This window comes from Coffea arabica, chromosome 8c (genome assembly GCF_036785885.1).
Source record: "Coffea arabica cultivar ET-39 chromosome 8c, Coffea Arabica ET-39 HiFi, whole genome shotgun sequence".
Taxonomy (NCBI): domain Eukaryota; kingdom Viridiplantae; phylum Streptophyta; class Magnoliopsida; order Gentianales; family Rubiaceae; genus Coffea; species Coffea arabica.
The window spans coordinates 3,875,425-3,883,237 of NC_092325.1; positions in this window are offsets into that span (position 1 = coordinate 3,875,425).

Here is a 7,813-nt window from a genome sequence, read left to right on the forward strand (position 1 = left end):
TATATTCTTGTAGATGTTTCTTTTTCTCATCCCCCAGGTGGATAAAATAAAGGGTTTGTCTAACAATTACCAATTCGACGCTCGTTAAAATATACTTCAGATATAAAATTTTTAAAAATTTAAAATTAATTAGAGAAAATATACAAATTTAAAAGAGAATAATAATTATCAGTGAGTGGACGTGTATAAAATGATAGATTAAATAAAATTTAAATGTATTAAGAAATGCGCAATAAACATCCGTTTAGAAATATCTTAAAATAAATAGCTTTGACAAACAAAAGCAAATTACCAAATTTACAATCCCTTCATCCCTGCTCCCTACACGCGTCACAATACTAGAATATCAAGCATAATAGCCGTCAGATGAAGATAAGTCTCCGTGGGTAAAATTAAATCCAATCACAACCGTTGATCCGGTGAAATTAAAGCCATATGGGCCCCACGCATAGTGATGAATGAGGCCCCACAGGTCACTAAGATTTTCTAGAGTCAAAGCCAAATCATTGTGATTTAACACGTCAATATACAGAAATCAATGAAGGGAAGGGTATTATGACCTGACGAGGAAGTTGGGGGCCCACGTGCTTCTCACGTGGTGAACCAAGGTGATATTTCACCGTTAAAAGGCTGGGCCTTCAGATGCATGAGAAGGGAGACATACACTACTTGGGTCAGTAAGTTGGGTGTGGCCCGCCCCGTCGAAGTGGAAGCCCAGCCTGCTGGAGTTTTTTGAAGCAGGTTCAGGTTGGGCCCTACTCCTTCTCCTTCTGGATTAGATTAGCCTGTGTGACGTGGCGGGGGAGGTTTCTTGGTTGGAACTTGGAAGAAATCTAGTGGGGGACCTCTTTTATTTTACCCACCCAAAATACGGGGAATAGTTGCAAAAAATTTTTACACTTTGTACAAAAGAATTTTTTCTAAGGGTTACTAAATAGGCAGTTAGGCACTCATTAGCAATACCTAAATGATACTAACTTATTATGTCGGTGCAAACGATCACAATTATTACACCGAAAATTGATTATTGTCGCAAATCGCATACTTACCTGAATTAATTAGGCTTTTTTCAAAAATCTAACACTGGAAATCCCCCTTAACTCCAGAATAATTTATAATAGCGGAACATGTTATTTCTAAGGATAAAATTATATATATATATATATATATATATATATTGTCAGTATAAAGATTTTTTTATTACATAGATAGGTTTAGATCATGATACATAATATGAATTCAAATTTAAAATTCAAATCCTATACATGTGGCACGCATCCAAAGCTGCAATAGGGGTGCAAACGAATCGAACCGCTCGAGAACGGATCAATTCAACCTCAACTCGAACTCAATCAATAATATCGAGCTCGAATTCAAAATATTAAACTCGTTAACTTGCAAGCTCGAGTATATATATATATATATATTTTTTTTATTTGAATAATAAAATTACATATATATCCCTAATATTTTATTATTTATTAAGAAAAAATATTATTTTATTTATTTTTAAAAATATAAAATAATTTATTTTTATTTTTTCGAAGCTCGAACTTCAAAATTGTTAGCTCATCGAGCTCGAGTTCGAGTTCAATAAAATTAATTCAAGGCTCAATTCGATTAGACAAAAGCTCGACTCGTTTGCAACTCTAAACTACTAGTGTTAAAAAAAAAATTGCTACACCGTCAGTGCATAAAAAGATTAATTCTTTTGTCAATTCAACGCTCAAAACGATATTTTGCACTGGTACAGAAGATCATAGAGGATGGACACTAGGATATTGAATGTAAACATTAAGTCAACAAATGAATTGTTACCAAACTTGGATATGGGCATAGTGGATACATACAGTTCAAATGTGGGACGTAGTACATCTTTAAATTTCTATTCACTTTTTAAACAGACAGAATCTCCATCACGAATTGCCCTCAGTTGTTGAGTGAGAAATCTTTCGCACTTATTTCTGTTCACTTATTTCGATCAGAGTAATTGATTTTTGACCAATTTTTTTTTTGCAAATGAGTACAAAGATTTGTGTCATGTGACAAAAATACACGTTTGGTAATGCTGGCTACAAATTACCACAAAATTATATTAGGAGCACTAAAATTCTCAAGGACACTGAATTTGGCATATGCTATCCATGAAATGTGTCCTCTAGCATTTAGTCTCACGCGAAAACGTGGTACGATTCTTTCTTGTCTGTTATATTATAGTGGCAGAAAAACTTCTTCATCTACTTTCCGCTCTCCCGTGAATGCAAGCAGTATTTTTCTTGGGTCCTAATAGCTTTAAGCTTTTGAATCAAGAATATTTTTGTATGCAAGACAATTTGATAGTTTATATTTGATGATATTTTCTGCTTGATGAATTCTGAACCTGATCTTTTTTCCATAGACAGAATAAACACGCACACACACACAATTAGATTAGAAATGCTCAGAAGTCATCGCTAAATTGGGTCCAAAGACCAATCTAAGGGCAACCCACAAACTAACATCATCCAGTCAATTGATGACAGGAGATGCGGCCGAGAACCTTAAATCCAGAATAACTACCCCACAATCTTTCAATGTGGGATGGGATGTGGGATGAATTCTGAACCTGATCTTGAAATGATGTTCTGTGTTTGTACTTTTGTTGACAAAACTAAAGTAAAACTTCGGGTTCAATAAGTGATAATTGCAGAAGAATTAAACTTTGACAAGTTAATATGACAATGATGGGTGATGCGTATAAGATGGCTAACCAAATCTGCAAGTAAGGAAATCCTAAAGAAGGAAAAGAGTTTTTTTTTTTTTTAAATGAAGAAAGAAGGAAAAGAGGTTCAAAGACGAATTAAACGTGCCAATGTATTTGATAACAAACAGCTATGTAAGTCTAATTAACACATCCATGTAAGTCCATTTGAATTGCTATTTTCTGAAATTTTTGTAAAAAAAAATGTGTTAAAACCAATCTTTTTTTTTTTCAAAGACGATGGGTCCGTTTGGATTAGCTGTTTTTGGTGTTGTTTTTTAAAAACAACACTGTAGCATTTCGTTTTTCAAATACAAGTCCGTTTGGATTAGTTATTTTTGGGGTTGTTTTTCAAAAATTATATGAAAAACTTTTATTGTAGATGTTTTATGGATTATTTTTAGATGTATTTTTAAAACATATTTTCAAGTATTTTTATAATTTATAATTTTTATATTTTTATAACAATATATATTTATGCATTTATAATACATTTATAAATATTTATAAATAAATATATTTATATATTTATATAAAAATATATAAATATATAAATTATAAATGTATAAATTATAAATGAATATCATATAAATGTATAAATGTATAAATTATAATTTCCAATTTTTATATTATTATATTTATATAAATTTATGCATTTATAATACATTTATAAATAAATATATTTATATATTTATATAAATATATGTAAATGTATTATAAATGTATTATATTATATATAATACATAATATAAATATTTTTATAAATGTGTAAATGAATATTATATAAATGTATAAATTATAATTTTTATATTTTTATATTTATTTATTAATATATTTATATATTTTTGTAAATACCTTTATAAATATTTATAAATGAATATTTATATATATTTATTAATAAATATTTATATATATATATATAAATGAATATTTACATATATTTATAAATAAATATTTACATATATTTATAAATGAATATTTACATATATTTATAAATAAATATTTACATATATTTATAAATAAATATTTATATATATTTATAAATAAATATATAAATGTATATTATTATAAATATATAAATTATAAGTGAATATTATATAAATGTATAAATTATAAATTATAATTTTTATATTTATATATTTATATACATTTGTGTATTTATAATACATTTATATATATTTATAAATAAATGCATTTATGTATTTATAAATGCATTTATATTATATATAATACATAATATAAATGTATTTATAAATGTATAAATGTATGTTATTATAAATGTGTATAAATTATAAATGTATAAATTAATATATTATAAATATATATTAATATTATGTATAGGTGTATTAATATAATAAATATAAATGTATAAAGGTATTAATATCATGTATAAATGTATAATTAATATTATGTATATTAATATAAATGTATAAATGTATAATATTATATATAATACATAATATAAATGTATATTATAAATATACATAAACATATATATATTATGTATATATTAAATATATAATTTTTAATATTTAATATTCATAAATTTGTATAATTACATATTTATATTATATATAATTTATATAATACATAATATTTGTATAAATATATTATAGAAATATAAAAATATATTTTATATAAAATAAAATATAAATTAATATAATATATATATCCTATACATAATTGAAATATACAAATTGAAATAAACATATTAAATATGTATTTGGAGTTATTTTTGATATATTGTTTGGATATAGTGTTTTTGGAGTTGTTTTTGAAATACACATTACTGTAGCATTTGAAATGTGAAAAACAGTTTTTCAAAAATAGACCCAAAAACAATGAATCCAAACAAACCCGATAACTGTTGTATAACATATTCTATCATAGATTACAGGGGATGAAAAGTCTAAAAAAACTTATGTTAGGGACTAACAGATATACAGATCTTATTAAATTAAAAAAATATTTTGACGTCACTCCTAAATATTTTTTTTGTTACAGGTGAATTTTTTTCGCCGCAGATGACCACTGACCACTGAATCAATCTCAGTGGTTTAACTTTTTCTTGCTTCAATTGTTGGTTTCTAAAGTTTTTAGTCGCAATTGCATCTTTTTCCTCTTCAAGACCATGCGCCATGCTAGGGGATGAGGAGCCTGATAGAGAGGAAAAGAAATTGTCAAAAAGGTGTATGACTGGCTGCATAGGAGCATGGGTGAGTTGTACTACTTCGTTGCAGAAACTATTAAATCCTCAATAAAGCCTTGTACGAGCACATCATAGTCGCAGCATGCTGCAGCAGTAGCCATAGTACGCTATTCTGTAACACTGTACATACATAAGTGGGTGAGGTAGTATGAAAGTGAAAGTGTGGTATTAGGTACGTCATGTGCAGCAACCAAGTCGTTGGCCACGGAGAGTTTTAGATTCCTTGATCTGCATTTTTATCCAAAATGTTTTGAAAATTTCATTAATAGGTGCAAAAGCATCCGTCTGGTTTAATGGCAATTTAATTTCCTATAGATTTTCTATTAATCCTTTTGGATTCGCTCTCTCCTTTTAGTGTAGAGTAAGAGTAAATATAGAATAGAATTTATCGTGTCCAAAAAAAAAAAGTACATCACATGTAGCAAAAAATGTCTTACCAAATAAATTTTAGATATTCGGAAAAAAAAATAAATTTTAGATAAAATTAGAGAGATGTAATCTAAGCAAGTGATATTTTCATTCCCTAGTAACTTCTTGCACTCTAACATATTGCCATCATATTTTTTTTTTTAGTCCATCAATAATATCAACTCTAACTCTATATTAGGATTAATAACACTTTGCCCCCCTGAACTTATAGAATGGTAACACTTTACCACACTAAACTTTAAAAATATATATTTTGCCCCCTCAAGTGAATTGTGTTTGTATTTTTAATTTTGACAAACTCATGTGTATATTTTTTTTCCTTCCCAAATTACCTCCAACCTTCCTACCTTCTCAATGGATTGTAACTTTCCGTCAGAAAATTACGTTATTTTCCGTGATCACATTTCCCTATTATCTTTTTCCCTCACATACATCAAATCGTTACAGTAATTTTTCCATGAAAAATGCAATCCAAACACAACCTAAGATTGTTGCATTTTCTTATTATATATTCATCAAAATATTTTATTACTGCATAATGTGATGTTGGATAGCAATTTAATTAACTTATTATGTAGACTTATGTATAATTTAGCATTGATTTAAACGGGGCTATAACTCCCACCCTATCTCCCGCCTTATGTATAGTATAGTATAGTACTAATATGTATGTATATTTGTAATTTAAAATAAACAATGTGGTATTTTATTGTGATCAAATAATGCACATTTTCTTGGCAATTTATTATGTTTGTGGTAAAAGTGTGATTTTGTAATGCTAATTTACTTGGTTTTTATATGTTGTATATTATTTGTAAAAAAGTCAATAAGTATTGATTTAGATTTTCATGACTTAACATTGAATTTTTGGATAATTCAAACGATTGATAATTGCGATTTTTATTGGTGTTATATATTTTAAAAAATTTAGGCCAAATAAAAAAATAGTAATGGTCACCACAAAAGCACTCGTAGGGGTGGTGGGATAAAGTGGGGATAAGATCGAGGTACAAGAGTTTTTTTTTTATTTAATTAATACTGTAATCCAACATCATAACATACAACAACACAATATTAATATGAATACATAAGAAGAAAATACAATAATCTAAAAGTTGACCATCGAGAAACAAGAAAATTTGGGGATAATCTAGGAAGAAAAATATGCACATGCATTATTCAAAATTGAAAGTACAAATAAAATTCATTTGAAGGGGCAAAATGTATATTTTTTAAGTTCAAAGTGGAAAAGTGTTACCACCTGTAGGTTAAGGGACAAAATGTTATTAACCCTCCATATTATTCATTGCAAGGGAATGGTGCAATTGAGTTAGGGTAATGTTATTTGCACTCCCTTTATATTATTTACACTCCCATTATCCTATTTTCATCTTGATAAAATCATATTACCTCTATCCTAATTTCTTCACCTATCATATCTTTTGTTCACATGCAAGGAAGTTGTGCACAATTGTGGTTCGTGTCCAAAAGGTAAATCTACATAAATTTAACTTTTGCTTCTCCTTTTCTAAATTTACATATCTATTTTTTAACTTATTTTTTTATATTCTTATTTCAATTTCAATTTTGTAAATTTTGAAGAGCACAATTGACGTTCCATTGTATCATTTGGATTGCAAATGCTATTATGCTTTTGTTGAAATATACTAGAAAGTTTTACTCTCTCTATAGTGGCTATATGAGCTATTCTTAGTTGGCTTTTTGAAATATTAGTGCCATATTTACCAGACATTATTGTAGTTATATTCAGTTTTTGGTCATTTTTGAAGCTTGGGATTTATTTATTTATTTATTTATTTTTGGGCTTAAAGTTTGGAATCTGTTTATATTACATTGCTAAATTGATCTTTGGCATCATATAATGTTGTGAAGTTTTATAGAAAAATACATAATACATATTAGTAATAATTTTAAATTAGTCATTATAATGTGTAATGAAATAATTAATCGGTTTTAGAATGTAAGAGAAAATCTAGTAAAATTAACTCATAAACAAGGAGAAGAAATTAGAGAGAAAGTAATATGGTGTTGTCAAAATAAAAATAAAATAGTGAAAGCGCAATAGCGCATGGACAGTGCAAATATTTATTTGCAAATAAACAGTTTGTTTGGATAGTGTATTATTTGAAATATTATTTGGAATAATTACTATAGCACTTTTTGTGATATGATGTATGTGAGATAAAAATGTGATTGAGAATATAAAAAGATAGATTGAGAAATGTGTTTGTGATGCAAATAAAATATTATTTAAAATAATTTTGGTATCCAAACACTACTACTACTACTGTAAGACTGCTGCGTACCGAGTGACGTGCTAGGGTGCATAGAAACCATATAATATAGGATATGTGACACTAGTCTGAGTCGAGTAAGTGATAGATAGATACATTGAACCCCACTGTCAGACTGAC